This window comes from Ranitomeya imitator, chromosome 9 (assembly GCF_032444005.1).
Source record: "Ranitomeya imitator isolate aRanImi1 chromosome 9, aRanImi1.pri, whole genome shotgun sequence".
Classification (NCBI taxonomy): Eukaryota; Metazoa; Chordata; class Amphibia; order Anura; family Dendrobatidae; genus Ranitomeya; species Ranitomeya imitator.
Window position 1 is genome coordinate 25,019,943 of NC_091290.1, and position 22,932 is coordinate 25,042,874.

The 22,932-nt window shown below is 44.9% G+C and overlaps 1 protein-coding gene across 5 annotated transcripts in view; it reads right to left on the reverse strand.

Moving 5' to 3' along the window:
* TEAD1 (TEA domain transcription factor 1) overlaps positions 1–12,218 on the reverse strand; it is a 230,359-nt gene extending 218,141 nt beyond the window's left edge. The window contains exons 1-2 of one of the 5 annotated variants that reach the window (XM_069739006.1): positions 12,017–12,206; positions 9,947–10,066 (exon numbers count right to left, since the gene is read on the reverse strand). The gene's annotated coding sequence lies outside the window, so the exon portion shown is untranslated. Of the gene's footprint in view, positions 1–9,946; positions 10,067–12,016 lie in introns of those variants that run through there. The other 4 variants (XM_069739004.1, XM_069739008.1, XM_069739005.1 and 1 more) reach the window with 4 other exon arrangements.
* Between the last annotated feature and the right edge of the window lie 10,714 nt (positions 12,219–22,932).

Sequence of the window (22,932 nt, forward strand, 5' to 3'; positions counted from 1 at the left end):
CACATCAGTTGGATTACAGAGCCTTATACAGAACTTCAGCTGCAACTCAATATTTGCACAAATTTAACTTAACCTATTTAACTTAACAGAGGCACCGTGACTAAAATTAATTACTAGTACATTATCAAGTGCACACCTGTGTGTGAAAAGGGAGGGAATATACGAGTGCCATCATGGGATCAGAGAAATACCGTTATCGGCAGGTAACTACCATTTTCTCTATCCCCATGATGGCACCACGGAGAGATTTGAATAGATAGAGCTATTAGGGAGGGACCACTGCCTCTAGAACCCTTCGCCCAAAGGTAGGATCAGAGGAGGTCAAGTCTAAGCGGTAATGCTTGAAAAATGTAGACTGGGAAGACCAAGTGGCCACTCTACATATCTGTTGCATTGAAGCGCCAGCTCTCTCCGCCCAGGATGATGCCACTGCTCTGGTCGAATGAGCTTTTATGTTCTCTGGGATGGCTGTCCCACAGGATGAGTAGGATAGGGCGATGGCGTCTCTTATCCATCTTGCTAACGTGGCTTTCGATGCTTTTTGTCCTTTGCGTGGACCCTGGAAGCAGACAGAGCCCTATCCTTCCTGCACTCCCTAGTGGCTGATAGATATTGGACCAGACATCTTTTTACGTCTAGGGTATGCAATGTTTTTTCCCCCTCATTTTTAGGGTTGGGACAAAAGGAGGGTAAAGAAATTTCTTGCGTTCTGTGAAACTGTGACGCTATTTTAGGGAGATAATCCGGGTCAGTTTTTAGAATGACTCTGTCATCAAGTATCTGAGTAAAGGGCGGGCATGAAGATAACGCTTGTATATCGCTGACACGACGAGTTGAGGTAAGGGCCACTAGGAGTGTGGTTTTTAGAGATAAGATCTTTAAAGGAATTTCTGTCAGGGGCTCAAAGGGAGGTTTGGTTAAGGTACCGTCACACTTAGCGACGCTGCAGCGATACCGACAACGATCCGGATCGCTGCAGCGTCGCTGTTTGGTCGCTGGAGAGCTGTCACACAGACCGCTCTCCAGCGACCAACGATCCCGAGGTCCCCGGTAACCAGGGTAAACATCGGGTAACTAAGCGCAGGGCCGCGCTTAGTAACCCGATGTTTACCCTGGTTACCATCGTAAAAAAAAACAAACAGTACATACTTACATTCAGCTGTCTGTCCCTTGCCGTCTGTTTGCTGCACTGACTGCTGGCCGCAAAGTGAAAGCAGAGCACAGCCACAGCGGTGAGTCACCGCTGTGTGACTCACCGCTGTGCTGTGCTTTCACTTTCACTTTGCGGCCAGCAGTCAGTGCAGGAAATAGACGGCAAGGGACAGACAGCTGAATGTAAGTATGTACTGTTTGTTTTTTTACGATGGTAACCAGGGTAAACATCGGGTTACTAAGCGCGGCCCTGCGCTTAGTTACCCGATGTTTACCCTGGTTACCAGTGAAGACATCGCTGAATCGGTGTCACACACACCGATTCAGCGATGTCTGCGGGGAGTCCAGCGACGAAATAAAGTTCTGGACTTTCTTCCCCGACCAGCGACAGCACAGCAGGGGCCTGATCGCTGCTGCCTGTCACACTGGACGATATCGCTAGCGAGGACGCTGCAACGTCACGGATCGCTAGCGATATCGTCTAGTGTGACGGTACCTTTAGAGCGTTTAGTACCAGGTTTAGATCCCATGGGGGAGAGTTGTGGAGGGGAGTGGGTCTGGACCTAGATGAGGCTTTAATAATTCGCATGACCCAACGATTTCTGGCCAGATCATAATTATACAGTGCTGCCAAGGCTGCTACCTGAACCTTTAGGGTGCTTGTAGCCAAACCTCTTTCCAGACCTTTCTGTAAAAATTCAAGGACTTTCCCTATAGGAATTTCCCCAGACGGGTCTGCCCCTGATACTGACATGAATTTTTTCCACACTTTCCCATATATTCTAGTGGTTACGGGTTTTCTACTCTGTAATAGAGTGGACACCAAGTTAGGAGAGAACCCTTTGTCCCTTAGCAACCTCCTTTCAAAAGCCACGCTGTCATGTGTAAATTTTTTACATTGGGGTGAAATACTGGACCCTGGGACAGAAGTTTCGGCGTGTCTGGTAGAACCCATGGACTTGATATGGACATTTTTTTTAGCCAAGAAAACCATATTCTGCGGGGCCAGAATGGCGCTATTAGTATCACTGTAGTCCCCTCCTCCCGAATTTTCCTCAGCACTAAGGGGATGAGTGACATTGGAGGGAACGCATAGGCAAGGTGATAGTTCCAAGGAATTGTCAATGCGTCTAGAGCTACAGGGTTCCCCCGGGGATCGATTGAGCAGAATGTTTTTACTTTGCGGTTTTGACTGTTCGCGAATAGGTCTATTACTGGTAGGCCCCAGAGATTCACGATTTGATCGAAGACCGATTGGTTTAGCTCCCACTCTCCCTGCTTTAAGCATGTTCTGCTCAGGAAGTCTGCAGTTTGGTTTTCGGAGCCTTTTAAGTGGAGAGCTGTCAAGGACTTTAGACTGTGTTCCGCTATGTGGAAGATGGATTGGGTTACCTCCATCAAAGCTCGACACCTGGTTCCCCCTTGGTGGTTTAGATATGCAACCACTACCTGGTTGTCCGAAAAGACTTTTACATGATGACCGTGAAGGAGATATAGGAAGTGTGTTAGGGCCAGTTTTACCGCTAGCAGTTCTTTCATGTTGGAAGAGTCTAGCTCTTGACTTTTGTTCCAACTCCCCTGTGCCACTTGATCGCCTATATGTGCTCCCCAGCCCCAGGGGCTTGCATCCGTCGTTAGAATCTTCTCCGTCGGTAGCGCCCAAGGAACCCCTTTGGTTAGATTCCCTGGGTCTGCCCACCATGCTAGGGAGTGTATCGTGTTTGGAGAAATACCTAACTGCCCGTCTAAATTTCCGTGCAGAGATATGCCTAAATTTAAAGTCTCCCATTGTAGATCCCGGGAGTGAAGTTGTGCCCACTGAACTGCCGGAATGCAGGTAGTCATAGAGCCCAGGAGGGACATTGCTCTCAGAGTGGTGACTGGGGATACCGTCAGCTGCAACACTGCCTGTGTCATTTTTTGTACCTTCTCCTGAGGAAGATAGCATGTCTGCGTGATCGAGTCTAGGACTATCCCCAAATACTCCTGTACCCGGGATGGAACCATTTTGGACTTGGGTATGTTTAGCAGCCACCCTAGACTCGACAGAGAAGCAATGACCAGATTCAACTGTTGTTCGCAGTGTTGAAATGAGTTCCCTACCACGAGGAGGTCGTCCAGATAGGGAACTATCAGGATATTCTGTTCCCGTATGTGGGCCATTACCTCTGACATTTTCGTGAATACCCGAGGAGCGATAGCTATCCCGAAGGGGAGAGCCCGGAATTGGAAGTGTTTTACTTCCCCCTGGATATTCACTGCCAGTCTGAGATATTTTTGGTAATCTCTGTGGATGGGCACATGGTAATATGCGTCTCGTAAATCTAGAACAGTCATGAAACACAAAGGAAAGAGTATTCTCACGCAAGATTTTATTGTCTCCATTTTGAAATGTTGTATCTCCAGGAAACTGTTTAGTTTTTTGAGATTTATGATCGTTCTGTACGATCCGTCCGGTTTTTTGCGGAGGAAGAGAGGAGAATAGAAACCCGTGCCTCTTTCCTGGTATGGAACTTCTTGCAATACATCTTTCTGGATTAGGCTCAGAATCTCCTTCTGGAGAGCTGACTGTTCGAGTGATTGTTTTTGAGGCGTTACCATGAAGGAGTTGCCGGGAGGAACACGAAATTTGAATTTGAGGCCTTCTCGTATAATACCTAGAATCCAAGGACTGTTTGAAATTCTTTCCCAGGCTGGAAGAAACTCGGCTAGTCTCCCTCCGACCCGGGGAGTACCTTCATTGGGATTTTTTATTATCTGGAGGGGGGGGTTTGTTGAACAAGAAGCCCCTGTTTTTGTTTCTTCTGTCTTCCCATCCGTCTTTATTTCCTTTTGGAGGTCTTCTGCGCATGAACTTTCTGTTCCGAAAGGAGCGCCTATATGACTGGTTGGGGAACCCGGGAAAAGGTTTCTTTTTATCTCCTGCTTTGTCGAGGATGTCGTCCAACGTTGACCCAAACAGGAATTCACCTTTGCAAGGTATTGAGCAAAGCTTGGTCTTTGTCTGCAGGTCCCCCGGCCAGCACTTTAGCCACAGGGCGCGTCTTGCGGCGTTTGAGAAAGAAGCCGACCTGGCTGATAATCTTGCTGAGTCCACCGAAGCGTCCGCCAGAAAAGCTGCTGCCCCTTTCATCATGGACACTGACTTTTGTATTGTCTCTCTTGGGACTTTCTCTTTTAGTTGCGAATCCAAATGCTCAAGCCATACCATTAGAGCACGGGCCGTGCAGGTGGCTGCGATGGCTGGCTTTAGACCCCCTCCTGCCGCTTCCCAGGAGTTTTTTTTAAGAAGGTGTCTGCCTTTTTGTCCATCGGATCCTTTAGAGTGCCCATGTCCTCGAAGGGCAGAGCGAACTTTTTAGAGGCCTTTGCTATGGCCACATCCAGTTTGGGTGCCTTGCTCCAGGATGAGCAGGCTGGGTCATCGAACGGGTACTTTCTCTTGGGGGTCAAGAGAACTTTTTTATCCGGTTTCTTCCATTCTTTCTTAATCAAAGAATGAATTATCTCATTTATTGGAAATACTCTTCTTTTCTTTTGTTCTAGTCCGCTGAACATTATGTCCTGTGCTGTTCTTTTAGGGCGTTCGTCTACCAGACCCATAGTTGTTCTGATGGCCTTTACCAATGCGTCTGTCTCCTCGATGGGGAAGCAACTGCGTCCCCCTTCCGATGATAGTGAGGAGGTCTCGGATGTCGATGAATCATTAGAGTCAGATGTCTCGTTTTCTGATTAGTCTATACTGGACTCGGGAGACTTATGACCTGATCTATGCTTTTTCCTCGGAATTTTAATGCCTTTGAGGGCACTTTCCACTTGATTTTTTATTAGAGTTTTCAGGTCTGGCGCGAACGTCGGAGATTCCTCCTGGATGGTTTTTTCTATGCAGGACATGCATAGCTTTTTTTCCCATGAGGAAGGTAGCTCTTCCAAACATATCGCACACACTTTGTGCTTTGATTTGCCTGTACATTTCCTTCCCTAGGAGAAAAAGTAATTTCGTATTACATTATTACTTTCACGTAGATCACTCACCCCTTACGACTAAGATACCGTCTCTGGCCTCGGGACTGTATCCACTGGATTCGTCGCCGGCCGTGTATTTCCCCCAGAGACTCGGCTGCGTTGTGACCCTGAGCGTCCGCTGCTGCTGCGTTGCTGGGATGAAGCGTTCCCCTTGCGCGGATGTTGTGAGCGCGGACGCAGTACTTGCTCAGGTGATGATTGTGCACATTCCTGTGCCTCTTGTGGTTCTTTACCGCTCATAGTGGCTCCGCACTGCGTTTGCCAAAAAGAGAGGGTTTTCCACGTTTCCCCTACGGAGAACGCTGTTTTTTAAACTTGCCGCCGGTAGAAGTGGTCATCTGCGCATGCGCGCGCGTCACTTCCGGTTCGCGGCACAGGCGTCCTATAGGGAAGATATTATTGGGGACGCCTGTGCGCGCGTTCTAACGTTCCGCCCGAGCCCGTACTTCCGGTTTGGGCGGCGGTTCAGCGGTGACCTGCGGCGCTTTGCTCTAGCGCTCCTGATGATGGTAGCGTAGCCGCCGCTACCCCCATGCACCGATTAGTGGTGCAGAGGCTGTAATGGTGACCGCCGTCACCTGCCTCTTTCCTCCCCCTTTTTTTTTTTTTTCTCCTTTTCCTTGGGGAAGGCAGGCTCGAACCTCTTCACTGCCTTCCCCTGCAACACTCACCCGTAGGGCCCGCCGACCCCCGTGGTGGTGCCTCAGGGTCGGAGAAAAGGGGGGAGAAAACCAGCTGGACACAGCCGTGACAGGGCGCCCCCTGTCAGGAACCGACCGGCCAGCACCCTGGAATCCCACGAAGAATCTTCAGGTACGTCGCTGTAGGTTCCCCCGTCAGGGACAGGAAACCAACTGATGTGGGAGAGAGGTACGCCCTTTTTCATCTGTAGGTTTCCTGTCCCTGGGGGCGGACCCCTCTCTCCGTGGTGCCATCATGGGGATAGAGAAAAAACGCAAAAAATCAGCAACGTGTGCACACAGCCTAAGCTCCCATGATGATTTTTTTTTTTTAAATGCATGTAACCCATTTTACTTAATGAGTGCCGAAAATCTGCAACATCAAAGTCTCACCAAAAGTTCATTGCTGGAACATAGCTAAGACGGGCATAATCTAACACGGAGTAATAAAACATTTGTTTTGTACATCATTATTTTTCTCCCACTGCATTCATAAGAAAAAAAAAGTATGCATATGCCAATATGTTTATACAGTTGCATATAGATCTAGAGAATACCTTTGGCAGGGAGAGGATATGAAACGAGTTAGGACAATTGCATGACAAAATAGAATGATGCTCTAACGGTACAAATAAAATAAAAAAATAAAATAAAAATACCCTCCATCATGAATAAGCAGCCTGCTAAATGATGTGCACGGCATTGTGGGTAGAAAGCACAGTGCTGTCATGAAAGGGTTTATAGATTCAAGCGGTCCAGCCAGAGTTTGACTGCACACAATGAGTGTCTGCCTGGGGGGTGTGCATGCTTCAAAACACCTGGCTTTTTTTTTTTTTTTTTTTTTTATTCCAGCAGCCTTCAAGTGCCAGCACAAATCAAGTCATTTTATGCTATCTGCACTTTAAAAAAAATTGCTGAGCCTCCCTGTTTGTACAGGGTCTGTGTCACTACAACATGTTTAGGGTGAAAAAAAAAATACAAAATGTCAAAAAGAAAGGAGAAAAATGTTACACATTAGACATCTCCACATTAATTACAATGCCTTGTGCCACACAGTCTTGGAACTGACAACACGGAAATGACAGCATTATTTCAGCAATTAGAGTCTGAATCATTAATAAACAAGAGCTTTCCCAATTTAGTTGAAAAGAAGGCCTGAAAGACAGCCAAAGCACGAACACGGCCATCAACTGGACTTTTGGCAGTCTGGAGAAAGAAAAAAAAACATGCAAGATTTTTTTTCTAAACCTTCTCACATCAATATCCATAAACTGACAAAAACAATGCGAGACATAACATTTGGTATTAATAAGCTTTGTATTACTCACGATCATATCCGTAAAAAAAAAATATATAAGATCTGCACAATAATGAGATGTGTATGTAACAGATTTGACATTGACCAAGGCAGATTAAATATCCAAAAAAATAAATAAAATAAATAAAAAGGGGTAGTGGGAGGGCTGTACATCTGACAAGGCCCTCTCTCAGTGGGTTTATAGTCTGATTGGATTAAAATCATATTTTTAGAGTACATACGGTATATTACAGTCAGACTAGCTGGTCAACATTCTAGCAAGTAAAAGTTAACAAGAGCAAAAAAAATAAAATAAAAATCAAATACAACAAGAAACAAAAGTTTTCAACCATAACTAGTCCTAGTCCATGCATGGTTCCATGCCCATGTGCCAATATGAAGAACTTCAAATATATATTAAACATAAGAGGAATTAAAGAATTTCCTGAATATGGGCATTGTCACAAGAGCATAATAGATGCATTTTCAGGGATCTATGATGCTGTCGTTTAGACCCATGGTCAGATCGTAACTAGAGGCAGTAACACTAGTGCAAAAAATGTGCCCGTAGTAAACTTGCTTGAAACTCTGAAAAGGTATATAGCGAGTCTTAAGTAAAGAATTACAAGCTATTAAATAAATTAAACAGATTGCTTGTCGTTATACATTAAACTTAAGGATTTTTTTAATTCTAATTTTTTTAAAATACAATTTCCAAGTATAAGCGATAAATAGAAACGTAAACAGCGTGAATACTTTTTGAAAAAATGTTTTTCGATAAACTAAACTACTAACAAAAATAGAAGAAACTGTACAGGCCCAAATCATTTAGCATAAATCAGATAAGCGCATAAAAATAAAATCAAAAGATCACGACAGGTCTGTATGGAGAATTACCATAGGAAAATAATAAAAAAATAAAATAAAATAAAAAAGAATCATGGGGGAAAGTCAATAGCATTTCAGACTGCTCCTTAGTAAAAGCAGGTTTCTGTACAAAGGTTTAACCAAACCCTCAGGCTCTGTGCTTATGGGATTTACAGTACATTATTTCATCATTAAAATAGCTTCCAGTCTCTCGCGGGAATGGTAAGCAGCAGACACATCTAAATAGAAGTTCTCCATCCCTAAATACATTCCACACAGCCATAATTAATGGTATCTAGGAGATAAAAGACACAACCAATTCTACAAGACTGAACCCTCAACATATCAATGTAAAATGAAAATAAATAAAAGCTTGTAAAATGTTATACAAGAACTGCAGGCAGTGCTAGAGCTCCAACATCACATTTCCAAGAAACCTTGGAATATTCAGGGTAGGAGTGAGCGGAGTTTTGGAGTCACCGCCCCTTTCTTTTCAATTTTAAAATTACATGGGCCTCGCATGAAACAAGTAGAAACATGTGGAAAGCAGTCAGCTGCGCCCCCTGAGAATGTCAGAGCCCACCTGCAAGAGCCAGAAGCTCTTTACATGCCCCTGATCTGCAAACTGAATTACCCTCACGAGCAGAAAGGTATTTAACCCTTTCCTAATGACAAAGTATAAATATTGTTTCCTACATTTTAAACACGATAATCTATATTACATGCACACCAAACAAAAAATGGTTTTAATGTAAAAAAAAAAAAAAAAAAAAAGAGATACATTATCTGATAGTCTGACAGCACTTTATGGTATTTAGTCGCCTAGTCATCTGAGTGCAGTTTGCAATAATCTACATCTGCTTGTCATATAAAAACAAAAAAAAAAAAACTCAATCGGATGAAAAGAACAGATTTTGAATGTCAGAAATATTTGCAATGAATCTGCAGCATGCGATTAAACCATAAAACTGAATGATAAAGATTGACTATAGAAATATAGAGATTGTAATGCCAGCTTCCAAAACTCTAAATAAATAAAAACAATGACACTAAAGAATAATTTGAATAAAAGAAAAAAAAAAAAATCAGAATAAAGACTAGTTTCATTGGATGATTTCTAACCTAAAAGTGTCATTTTATAATACAAAAAGTCTGATAATGTAGCACCTGTCTAGCCTTGCTCTTATGACACAGCAATAGTTACAACATTTAAAATATACCGTACATGTTACAAAATATATATCTTTATAAATCATATTGTAACCTGATGCGAGTTTCTTGAAAGAAGTTATATACCAATAAGTGACATGTCAATTGTATACACATTTTAAAAAAAAAAAAGTATATTTTATAATATAATTTTTTCAAAGATATTTGATCTACACATTTGACATCTTTTATACTGGTATATGCAATTGTGTACAAAAAAAAATTCTGTACATACACAATTACATATATCATTATAAGATGTAAATTGTATACACCATATATTTTTAAAAACAATATATAATTCTACAAAAAAATACATATATATTTATATTCACACACACACGGGTACTTCTTGCACATGTGACTGGTTTGAAATACTGTCACTGGATAGGGGATCAAAATCCAGTTCCAAAAATTAAACGTGTATATATTCTTGTTTACATTTTTTTATTATGTTTTTTTTTCTTGTCATAAATTTTTTTCCTGGGCTTTATTTCACCAGCTTTTTTTTTTTCCAACCCCCCTTCCCGTAGGAGTATGCTTAAGTGGGTACATGACTGCAGAATATGTTTGCACTTCACAAATAAAAGGACAGATGATCACACACATCACCAAGGCAGCAGTCTGTGCTCAGATCTGCACCTCTACCACACAGGCGGATGCAGCAGCAGCGCCAGGGAGCAACAGATTATAGGAGGAGGATGCTTTTTCCTACCAGAAGGGAAGTTTGCTGGGAGGAATCCTGTTGGATTTGCTCCTGGCTTTCTCCACTATTCTCTCGGATTTTGCTGACTCCAGACACTGACACTTGAACTTGGAGGGAAGAGGAGCAGCCCTGTAAGAAAGGGAGGGAGGGGGGGTAGATTTGACTTTCATGTCTCTCTATACAAGCTTCTGGGAGCGAACATTACAGGAGTGAGGGTGGGTGGGGGATTGTCTGCTGCTGTGGGCTGGTTTCCCTTTCCCAGGCAAAGTTCTTCCTTCTTTTGGAAAAATGTGAAAAATTCCCTTTTTTCCCCCCTCCTCAGCTTTAATATATATATATTTTTTGTTATGTCAGATTTGTCGAGTGGGTCAGAGGAGTCCACAAGTACTTGTAAAGGATCATGATCCTTTGTCATGTACCCCATGATCAAAATCATCTGACCCCCCACTCCCCAAATTTGTATTGTACCCCAATATTCAGTCATAACCTGACACAATCACAGAATGGTCAGAGAAACCTCAACATTACAAAAAGCCTCAGACTGTGGTGGAGAGGTCACTGTACTGTTGTCCTGTTAGTCTGGGCCCCCCATAGCTTACAGAGTACCCCCAAAAAACTAAAAAGCCTGGATGCTGACAGACATGACTGTAGACTTAAGACACTGGAGAATAAGGAGTTTGAGGATGTCTAATCACAAGGAACCTTAACTTTAGAATTAAAAACTCTTCGACTTGCACTCCCCAGAACAACCACATCACACACAATTCCCCGAAAAGGTCTGCACTAAACCAACATGACATCTAATGCCCCCCAAAAGTTTGCACCAAACCAACACGACATCCAATGCCCCCCAAAAAGTCTGCACTAAACCACGACACATCCAACGCCCCCCAACAGTCTGCACTAAACCACGACACATCCAACGCCCCCAACAGTCTGCACTAAACCACGACACATTCAATGCCCCCCAAAAGTCTGCATTAAACCAAAACACATCCAATGCCCCCCAAAAGTCTGCATTAAACCACAACACATCCAATGCCCCCCAAAAGTCTGCATTAAACCACAACACATCCAATGCCCCCCAAAAGTCTGCATTAAACCACAACACATCCAATGCCCCCCAAAAGTCTGCATTAAACCAAAACACATTCAATGCCCCCCAAAAGTCTGCATTAAACCACGACACATTCAATGCTCCCCCAAAAGTGTGCATTAAACCAAAACACATTCAATGCCCCCCAAAAGTCTGCACTAAACCACGACACATTCAATGCCCCCCCAAAAGTCTGCACTAAACCACGACACATCCAATGCCCCCCAAAAGTCTGCATTAAACCACGACACATTCAATGCCCCCCCAAAAGTCTGCATTAAACCACGACACATTCAATGCCCCCCAAAAGTCTGCATTAAACAACGACACATTCAATGCCCCCCCAAAAGTCTGCATTAAACCACGACACATTCAATGCCCCCCAAAAGTCTGCATTAAACCACGACACATTCAATGCCCCCCCAAAAGTCTGCATTAAACCACGACACATTCAATGCCCCCCAAAAGTCTGCATTAAACCACGACACATTCAATGCCCCCCAAAAGTCTGCATTAAACCACGACACATTCAATGCCCCCCCAAAAGTCTGCATTAAACCACGACACATTCAATGCCCCCCAAAAGTCTGCATTAAACCACGACACATTCAATGCCCCCCAAAAGTCTGCATTAAACAACGACACATCCAATGCCCCCAAAAATAATCATGGCACATGAAATGCACCCCCAAAAACTACACTAAACAATTACGAGTCATGCAATAGCCCCCAAAACATCCACAACACTAGTAACGCGCCCCCCTAAAACTGCACATACAATGTAACCCCCGAAACACTGAACTGTAATCCCCCCCTGTGGAGTTTCCCAAATGTGTAAGTTGCCCCTTCCCCCTCCAGTAGTGTGCGGTGTGGGCCTCCCGCACCCCTCGCCTCAGAGCCCACCTCCCTGTGACGGCCCCCTTCTTCCCCGGCTCTCTCCTGACAGACTCCCCCCTCTTTCCTCTCACACACACAGAACTTACCCCGGCGGCGGGCGGGCGGCTGAGGACACCCCACAAAGCGGAGCTGCAGCAGCAACTTCTCCCACTCTGCCTATTGTCCGCGGAGCTGCGGGTGGCGGGGGATGGGGGGCAGCACCCCGGGGAGGGCCGAGCGCGGTGCGGGGAGCGGGGACTCGGCGCGAGCGATGCGAGGAATGCTCGGAATGAGGACAGGAATGAAATGAACGTCAGGACCGAAGCAGCGGAGGAGGCGTGTCCCGGGTGACGTCAGGCCCCTCCCTCACAACCAGCCCCGGGGGGCTGTGCCCTGACGTCACGGGGAAGTCCGAAGGGGGCGGGGACAAAAAAAAAGTCTGTCAGCTCTGCCCACATCTGTCGCCGCGCGCCTCCAGTTCCCGCCCTTTAGCGCGGTCACGTGGTACGAGTTTGAGCGGGAAGATCCCTGAGGGGGAGCTATAATAGCGCTCCTGATCTGTGAGGGACACTGACGACGACGGCATGGCGGCTGCGGCTGTCCGTCACTGTGTCCTGTGCTCACACAAACATTAACACAAAACATCTCAAGAGCCAGAAATGTTTTTTTTTGTTTGTTTCTACAGACATTTTTTGCCGACACCATTCGGTTTACCATATGTAGTGTACTGAAAAAAAAAAAAAATAAAAGTGCATTGAAATGAGAAAAAAATACAATTTCAACCTTAAAAACAATAAAAATGGCACGATTACACGATTATATAGAATGTGTGATAGAAAAAAATGAAATTTGTCAGAAGTAAACTTTTCCTTTTTTTCCACCGTTTTTGTGAGACCCATATCTTTTTTATTTTTCGGCTGATAGTTGTGTCAGGCTTGATATTTTTTGCGGGCGAGCTGTAGTTTTTATCAATGCTATCTTGAGGTCTATAATAATTACAGATGAGATCTTGAAAAGTAAAAGAAAATATTGAAAAAAACAATAGTAAATTTAAACAAAATAAAGGGAAAACGGATAGACCGACGTATCCAGATATAGGGGATTCAGTAAAATCCATCTGACCAAAAACGTAAAAGCATTTATTTTCTCTTAACAGCCCCCATTTTCAGCATCATCTGAAGCGTATAGGGGGCCTCGTGACTTTATTTTGTTTATAGGGGAGATAAGTAGCTGCCAGAATTGTCTTGCGGCATCTTTCTCCTCTCTCCCAAACATGAACACTCGGTCGAGCTTAGTGCTCGTGTATAGAGGACAGAGGGATTTACACCAAGATAAGTGATCCCGCTGCGATGGTGTCCATGAACCATCATATTCATAATGTTGGACCACTCAAAACATAAGATCAATCAGATTTCGGTATTCACACTCACGTGTTATTATGGTTTGTTCAAGGGTCTCATAAGTTAATTGTCTCCATTTATACCACCATGGATGGGTGTTTACTCCTCCACAAAACACAGCATCCAGGGAAATAATCTTTTGGAGCTACTTCTATAAGACAAAGAGACATCCAAATATAGTGTAAAACAGTATTAGCCTCTTATGATTTGCCAAAACCGGTATTTCACCCTTCAGGCTGTGGCTAGGGCATCTGGATGAACACCATGCAGTTGAAATATTGTCCACTGCTTCTAATATAACACAAAGATACATCCAACCATAGTGTTAGACAGTAACAGCCTCATATGACTTGCCCAACTGTGTGTTTCGCCTTCTGGCTTTGTGTAGGGCATCTGGATACAAATCATCCACTGCTTCTTCTATAGGACAAAGATACATCCAACCATAGTGTTAGACAGTAACAGCCTCATATGACTTGCCCCAAACAGTGTTTCACCTTCTGGCTTTGTCCAGGGCATCTGGATACACACCATCCAGTTGAATAATCCTCCGACGCTTCTTCTAAAGGAAAAAAGAGACATCCAACCACAGTGTTAAATAGTAATACCCTCATATGACTTGCCTGACCCAGGGTTAGGCCCTTTTGCCTTTGTCTAGGGCAGAGGTCCCCAACCTGTAGCTCGGGAGCCACATGTGGCTCGCGATCCCAGGAATTGTGGCTCGCGACTGTCTGCCAGCTTGGTGCATTAGCTCCAGGTCTAGCAAACAGGTATGAAGAGTCCATCTCAAAATTGTGAAATTTTGAGTAGCCCAGCACAGAAGATCAGATCTGGATGCACATATACTAGTCTTAGGGGTTTAGAGATGTTTTAGGTATGGTATGCTGGAGGATGATACTACCTATTAGATGAGGTTCTTGAAGCTGGATGCAACAGTGTGTTGGGAGTCCTTGATGGGATAATACTGAATTGGGGCATTGTGGGAACCCTTGGGTCTCAGTGTACTGCTTTGGAGTGATTTCTGTGGAAAAGCTTCGGTTATCATTATACTAGTAATGGAGGCTTTGGTTGACACAACTTTGATGGGGACAGAAGCAGGATGTTGCTCGTGACCCCCTCTCAGAGCTGAATGTGTCTCTCAACCCCATCTCAGTGCGGAATGTGGCTCTCATGGTCAAAAAGGTTGGGGACCGCTGGTCTATGGCATCTGGATATACACCATTCTGATGAATAGTAACATAGTAACATAGTAACATAGTTAGTAAGGCCGAAAAAAGACATTTGTCCATCCAGTTCAGCCTATATTCCATCATAATAAATACCCAGATCTACGTCCTTCTACAGAACCTAATAATTGTATGATACAATATTGTTCTGCTCCAGGAAGACATCCAGGCCTCTCTTGAACCCCTCGACTGAGTTCGCCATCACCACCTCCTCAGGCAAGCAATTCCAGATTCTCACTGCCCTAACAGTAAAGAATCCTCTTCTATGTTGGTGGAAAAACCTTCTCTCCTCCAGACGCAAAGAATGCCCCCTTGTGCCCGTCACCTTCCTTGGTATAAACAGATCATCAGCGAGATATTTGTATTGTCCCCTTATATATTTATACATGGTTATTAGATCGCCCCTCAGTCGTCTTTTTTCTAGACTAAATAATCCTAATTTCGCTAATCTATCTGGGTATTGTAGTTCTCCCATCCCCTTTATTAATTTTGTTGCCCTCCTTTGTACTCTCTCTAGTTCCATTATATCCTTCCTGAGCACCGGTGCCCAAAACTGGACACAGTACTCCATGTGCGGTCTAACTAGGGATTTGTACAGAGGCAGTATAATGCTCTCATCATGTGTATCCAGACCTCTTTTAATGCACCCCATGATCCTGTTTGCCTTGGCAGCTGCTGCCTGGCACTGGCTGCTCCAGGTAAGTTTATCATTAACTAGGATCCCCAAGTCCTTCTCCCTGTCAGATTTACCCAGTGGTTTCCCGTTCAGTGTGTAATGGTGATATTGATTCCCTCTTCCCATGTGTATAACCTTACATTTATCATTGTTAAACCTCATCTGCCACCTTTCAGCCCAAGTTTCCAACTTATCCAGATCCATCTGTAGCAGAATACTATCTTCTCTTGTATTAACTGCTTTACATAGTTTTGTATCATCTGCAAATATCGATATTTTACTGTGTAAACCTTCTACCAGATCATTAATGAATATGTTGAAGAGAACAGGTCCCAATACTGACCCCTGCGGTACCCCACTGGTCACAGCGACCCAGTTAGAGACTATACCATTTATAACCACCCTCTGCTTTCTATCACTAAGCCAGTTACTAACCCATTTACACACATTTTCCCCCAGACCAAGCATTCTCATTTTGTGTACCAACCTCTTGTGCGGCACGGTATCAAACGCTTTGGAAAAATCGAGATATACCACGTCCAATGACTCACCGTGGTCCAGTCTATAGCTTACCTCTTCATAAAAACTGATTAGATTGGTTTGACAGGAGCGATTTCTCATAAACCCATGCTGATATGGAGTTAAACAGTTATTCTCATTGAGATAATCCAGAATAACATCCCTCAGAAACCCTTCAAATATTTTACCAACAATAGAGGTTAGACTTACTGGCCTATAATTTCCAGGTTCACTTTTAGAGCCCTTTTTGAATATTGGCACCACATTTGCTATGCGCCAGTCCTGCGGAACAGACCCTGTCGCTATAGAGTCACTAAAAATAAGAAATAATGGTTTATCTATTACATTACTTAGTTCTCTTAGTACTCGTGGGTGTATGCCATCCGGACCCGGAGATTTATCTATTTTAATCTTATTTAGCCGGTTTCGCACCTCTTCTTGGGTTAGATTGGTGACCCTTAATATAGGGTTTTCATTGTTTCTTGGGATTTCACCTAGCATTTCATTTTCCACCGTGAATACCGTGGAGAAGAAGGTGTTTAATATGTTAGCTTTTTCCTCGTCATCTACAACCATTCTTTCCTCACTATTTTTTAAGGGGCCTACATTTTCAGTTTTTATTCTTTTACTATTGATATAGTTGAAGAACAGTTTGGGATTAGTTTTACTCTCCTTAGCAATGTGCTTCTCTGTTTCCTTTTTGGCAGCTTTAATTAGTTTTTTAGATAAAGTATTTTTCTCCCTATAGTTTTTTAGAGCTTCAATGGTGCCATCCTGCTTTAGTAGTGCAAATGCTTTCTTTTTACTGTTAATTGCCTGTCTTACTTCTTTGTTTAGCCACATTGGGTTTTTCCTATTTCTAGTCCTTTTATTCCCACAAGGTATAAACCGCTTACACTGCCTATTTAGGATGTTCTTAAACATTTCCCATTTATTATCTGTATTCTCATTTCTGAGGATATTGTCCCAGTCTACCAGATTAAGGGCATCTCTAAGCTGTTCAAACTTTGCCTTCCTAAAGTTCAATGTTTTTGTGACTCCACTAACCTAATCCTCCACTAACACTCCTAAAGGACAAACAGACATCTAACCATAATGTAAAATATTAAAGATTGATTGATTGATTAGGTTCAATATATTTTGCTCAGTTAGCTAACTCAATGCTTTAAAAATCATTAAAGGGCTATACAATAGCACTCCTCATATAACTTGCTCGACCCATGGTTTCACCCTTCTGGCTTTGTCCAGGGTATCTTTTATAACACTCTATATATAGTAGATAACGCAGAATCCACTGCTTTCAATAGGTGATGTCACAGCTCACCTCCTCCTACTCCTCCTGTATAATGACTGATAACACCTCTATATACAGTAGATAACACAGGATCCACCATTCACAATCGGTGATGTCACATCTCACCTCCTCCTCCTGTACAATTACTGATAACACCTCTATATACAGTAGATAATACAGGATTCACCATTCACAATAGGTGATGTCACAGCTCACCTCCTCCTCCTGTACAATGACTGCGGCTTTTGGCATCCAATGGGTAAGACATGCTTGTCTGTGACGTATATGCACTTTTTGCACATTACCTTTAACTCTGAAGGAATGCGGTGATTATGTCAAACTTTAGATTTATTGATTAGCATGTCCTTTTGACAAGCATGGTATACCTTGCCCATTTATACTAGGCTTTTTATGAGGCTACTCTTTTTTATACGCACACATGTGGGGTTATTTTGAGTGCTCTCATTTTACGGATTGCCTGCCTCTGTCAGTTTGTATCATTGTTCATTAGATCTGTCCAGTATTTTTTTTTTTTATTATTGTATGCACTGGTTTGCCTTGTTTGTATTTAATTATTAATAAAGGTATTTTTTTTATAGAATTTCTCTGGGCATTTGTGATTATTTATTCATTATTAATGAGTTATATTTGGGAATTTAAAGCTCTTGTTTTCGTTCTTGTGTATACTATATAGCTCTATCAGAGTATTCCTTATGAATATGGTCATCTTACATTATCGGTTCTGGTATGTTATTACATTCTACAGGATGGTGGGGGAGGAGACAGTAGGTTGAGGGTTGCAGCAGCCCCGGTGATGGTGCGGCGGTGGCTCCGGTAGTGGTGAGGAGGCACCGGGGTCAGTGCAGGCTGTAAGCTTTCCTGAAGAGGTAGGTTTTCAGGTATCATCTGAAAGATCCGCAAGGGGTTGATAGTCGGACGTGTTGGGGCAAAGAATTCCAGAGGATGGGGATATTCGGGAGAAGTCTTGGAGGCGGTTGGGTGAAGAGCAAATAAGTGTGGAGGAGAGAAGGAGGTCTTGGGAGGACCGGAGATTTCATGAGGGAAGATATCGGGAGATTAGTTCAGAGATATATAGAGGAGACTGGTTATGGATGGCTTTGTAGGTCAGTATTAGTAATTTGAACTGGATACGCTGAGGGAATGAGAGCCAGTGAAGAGATTTGCAGAGGGGGGAAGTGGAGGAGTAGCGAGGAGAGAGATGAATTAGTCGGGCAGCAGAGTTAAGGATGGACTGGAGAGGTGTGAGAGTGTTAGCAGGGAGGCCACAAAAAAGGATGTTGCAGTAGTCGAGGCGGGAGATTATGAGGGCATGCACAAGCATTTTAGTAGATTGAGGGTTGAGGAAATGACGGATTATGGAAATATTTTTGAGCTGGAGGCGACCTCCACCTCCTATACAAATCATTAGGAAGTGAAGTGCAGTAACAAGCCCCAGCCACTACAAATAGAAGGCCAGCTCCGCAAGTAAGTACATGCGGCCGCCGCCACCAAAAACAGATGATCGACGGGGTGCCAGACTGCGGCCGATCACACGTTGATGACTTATCCTAAGGATAGGCCATCAATGTAAAAATAATGGACAACCTCTTTAAAGCTCATTTAGACCTCTGTGAAAATAGGTAGAAGATCAGACTGAATGCACGAACTGGCCGCCGGTCCTCCAACCTGAGAGTGACAGCTTCATAGAAATATATGAAGCTGTCACGCTCGGGTTTGTGGACCCACGGCCAATCCGTTCATTGTGGTCTGATCTTGGACCAATTTGCATGAAGGTCTGAATTAACCTTAAAAGTGAGATTTCAGGCCAGCACTACTTTTTCATATATACAACTTGGTTCAAGCTGCACGACTTTGTTGCAATGAGGTGATAGTGGTCAGGTAACACGTGCCACTGATGCGATGCAACCGTGATGTCCCAACTTTGTACACACTATATAGCAGTTCAATTGATCTGCTTTCATAGTGTAAATGTATCATGTTATTACTATTATGGTTGTATTCCCATTAGCATACTTTTAATTTTAAATTAAAATTAGTTGAATCCCACATGAAGAGATTTTTGACAACGCTTACTGCGGTTTGCGGATGCTGCTATGCAGATTTTGCCCTATACATGCTTATATATACTTCCTGCATCAGGGTTATCTACATTGTGGATTATACAAGTACAGGGTGAAACAAACTGTCTGAATGCGTGTCATAATATTTTTTTAACACACATCAATCTGGTAGTCAGGATCTTTTGAGAACATTCATATAATGAATATGTGACTTGTGAAAATAGATTAAATAACTTCCTCTGTCATTGAAAAGATAGTGAGTGAGGTCAAGTGGTTACAGAAAAGTAATCTCCTTGGATACCTATTGGACTCTAGGATGTGAGCCGCTGAGTACAGATGACTCCTCCAACCTACATATGTGTGACCATCAGAGGCGTAGCTAGAGCTTTTGCCGCCCGGGGCTGTTCCCGAGTTTGGCGCCCCCCCCCCCCGGCTCAATACACACAAAGGTTACCAAAAATGGTTTTCCTGTTTTGTAGAACTTAAACTGGGCCTAATGGTGTCGCCCCCCCACATGCCACACCTGTGACTTAATACCACCACACCATGACCAGGCCACATAGTGACCGAATAATACTACATACAAGGGACAAATACCACCGCACCATTTCCAGACCACATATTACCACCACATAGTGACTGAATACTACAATACTGATCAGTAATAAAAAAAAACCCACAATACTATCACCATAAGTGCCAGTATTCACAGGAGCTCTGTACTTAGTATGCAGTGTCTGTGTAGAGGTAATACAGAGATCACTGGTGACATTATACACAGGACCTCTATATAGTATACAGTGTATAGTGTCAGTGTATAGGTAACACTGACTCACCAGTGACGTCTCTAGGTGAAGTCCTTCATCTTTCATCCAGCACAGACCGCCATCATTCCTTCCAGCCAGGACTCGTTTCTGCAGGAAATAACACAGTTATCTCGAGCTCCGCTTGCAGAACACATTACTTAATTTTTCACAACTTCTACATTACATCACATGAAGAAAAAAAGGTGATATAGTGTCACTCTGCACAGTAACAGGCCTGCCCCCCATTTAAAACAGTATACTCAAAAAATAAAATAAATACATCACCGCAGTAATAATATCCCTTAATTATCCCCTATGGTAACACTATTCCCCACCCTGGCCCCGTTTATCTCATTCCTGGCTCCAGCCATATGTTCTCGCATCCTGCCCTCATGAGTATCCATTCTACCCCATATGATCTCCCCATCCTGCCCCACCAGCCTCCATCGTATCCGTCCTGCCCCATGATCCAATCCTGCCCCGTGTCTCCAATCATGCCCCGTATCTACATTCTGCCCATGCCTCAAGTCCTGCCCCCAGTGTGTCCAGCATATTACCCCCATGTTGTCCAGCAATCTGCCCCAGTGTGTCCAGCATATTACCCCCATGTTGTCCAGCAATCTGCCCCAGTGTGTCCAGCATATTACCCCCAGTGTGTCCAGCAATCTGCCCCAGTATGTCCAGCACTGCCCCCAGTGTGTCCAGCAATCTGCCCCAGTGTCCAGCCTTTCCCCAGTGTGTCCAGCAGTCTGCCCCAGTGTGTCCAGCATATTACCCCCAGTGTCCAGCATTGCCCCAGTGTGTCCAGCATATTACCCCCAGTGTGTCCAGCAATCTGCCCCAGTGTCCAGCATTGCCCCAGTGTGTCCAGAAGTCTGCCCCAGGGTCTCCAGCATTGCCTCAATGTGTCCAGAAATCTGCCCCAGGGTCTCCAGTATTGCCCCAGTGTGTCCAGCATTCTGCCCCATGGTCTCCAGTATTGCCCCGGTGTGTCCAGCAATCTGTCCCATGGTCTCCAGTATTGCCCCGGTGTGTCCAGCAATCTGCCCCATGGTCTCCAGTATTGCCCCAGTATGTCCAGAAGTCTGCCCCAGGGTCTCCAGCATTGCCTCGATGTGTCCTGAAATCTGCCCCATGGTCTCCAGTATTCAGTGTGTCCAGCAATCTGCCCCATAGTCTCCTGTATTGCCCCAGTGTGTCCAGCATTCTGCCCCATGGTCTCCAGTATTGCCCCAGTGTGTCCAGCATTCTGCCCCATGGTCTCCAGTATTGCCCCAGTGTGTCCAGCATTCTGCCCCATGGTCTCCAGTATTGCCCCAGTGTGTCCAGCAATCTGCTCCATGGTCTCCAGTATTGCCCCAGTATGTCCAGAAGTCTGCCCCAGGGTCTCCAGCATTGCCTCAATATGTCCTGAAATCTGCCCCATGGTCTCCAGTATTCAGTGTGTCCAGCAATCTGCCCCATAGTCTCCTGTACTGCCCCAGTGTGTCCAGCATTCTGCCCCATGGTCTCCAGTATTGCCCCAGTGTGTCCAGCATTCTGCCCCAGTGTGTCCAGCATATTACCCCCAGTGTCCAGCATTGCCCCAGTGTGTCCAGCATATTACCCCCAGTGTGTCCAGCAATCTGCCCCAGTGTCCAGCATTGCCCCAGTGTGTCCAGAAGTCTGCCCCAGGGTCTCCAGCATTGCCTCAATGTGTCCAGAAATCTGCCCCAGGGTCTCCAGTATTGCCCCAGTGTGTCCAGCATTCTGCCCCATGGTCTCCAGTATTGCCCCGGTGTGTCCAGCAATCTGCCCCATGGTCTCCAGTATTGCCCCGGTGTGTCCAGCAATCTGCCCCATGGTCTCCAGTATTGCCCCAGTATGTCCAGAAGTCTGCCCCAGGGTCTCCAGCATTGCCTCAATGTGTCCTGAAATCTGCCCCATGGTCTCCAGCATTGCCCCAGTATGTCCAGAAGTCTGCCCCAGGGTCTCCAGCATTGCCTCAATGTGTCCTGAAATCTGCCCCATGGTCTCCAGTATTCAGTGTGTCCAGCAATCTGCCCCATAGTCTCCTGTATTGCCCCAGTGTGTCCAGCATTCTGCCCCATGGTCTCCAGTATTGCCCCAGTGTGTCCAGCATTCTGCCCCATGGTCTCCAGTATTGCCCCAGTGTGTCCAGCATTCTGCCCCATGGTCTCCAGTATTGCCCCAGTGTGTCCAGCAATCTGCCCCATGGTCTCCAGTATTGCCCCAGTATGTCCAGAAGTCTGCCCCAGGGTCTCCAGCATTGCCTCAATATGTCCTGAAATCTGCCCCATGGTCTCCAGTATTCAGTGTGTCCAGCAATCTGCCCCATAGTCTCCTGTACTGCCCCAGTGTGTCCAGCATTCTGCCCCATGGTCTCCAGTATTGCCCCAGTGTGTCCAGCATTCTGCCCCATGGTCTCCAGTATTGCCCCAGTGTGTCCAGCAATCTGCCCCATAGTCTCCTGTATTGCCCCAGTGTGTCCAGCAATGTGCCCCATGGTCTCCTGTATTGCCCCAGTGTGTCCAGCAATCTGCCCCATGGTCTCCTGTATTGCCCCAGTGTGTCCAGCATTCTGCCACATGGTCTCCTGTATTGCCCCAGTGTGTCCAGCATTCTGCCCCATGGCCTCCAGTATTGCCCCAGTGTGTCCAGCAATCTGCCCCATAGTCTCCTGTATTGCCCCAGTGTGTCCAGCAATCTGCCCCATGGTCTCCTGTATTGCCCCAGTGTGTCCAGCAATCTGCCCCATAGTCTCCTGTACTGCCCCAGTATGTCCAGCATTCTGCCCCATGGTCTCCAGTACTGCCCCAGTGTGTCCAGCAATCTGCCCCATGGTCTCCAGTATTGCCCCAGTGTGTCCAGCATTGCCCCAGCCCCAGACAGTCAGACATAAAGAAAAAAAAAAAAAAGTAAAATCCTCACCTCTCCCGTTCCTAGCGCAGGTCCGGTGCAGCCAGTCAGCGTCTCTCCGGCTCTGCGACGCTCAGGACAGAGAGGCAGAGCGGCGCGCAC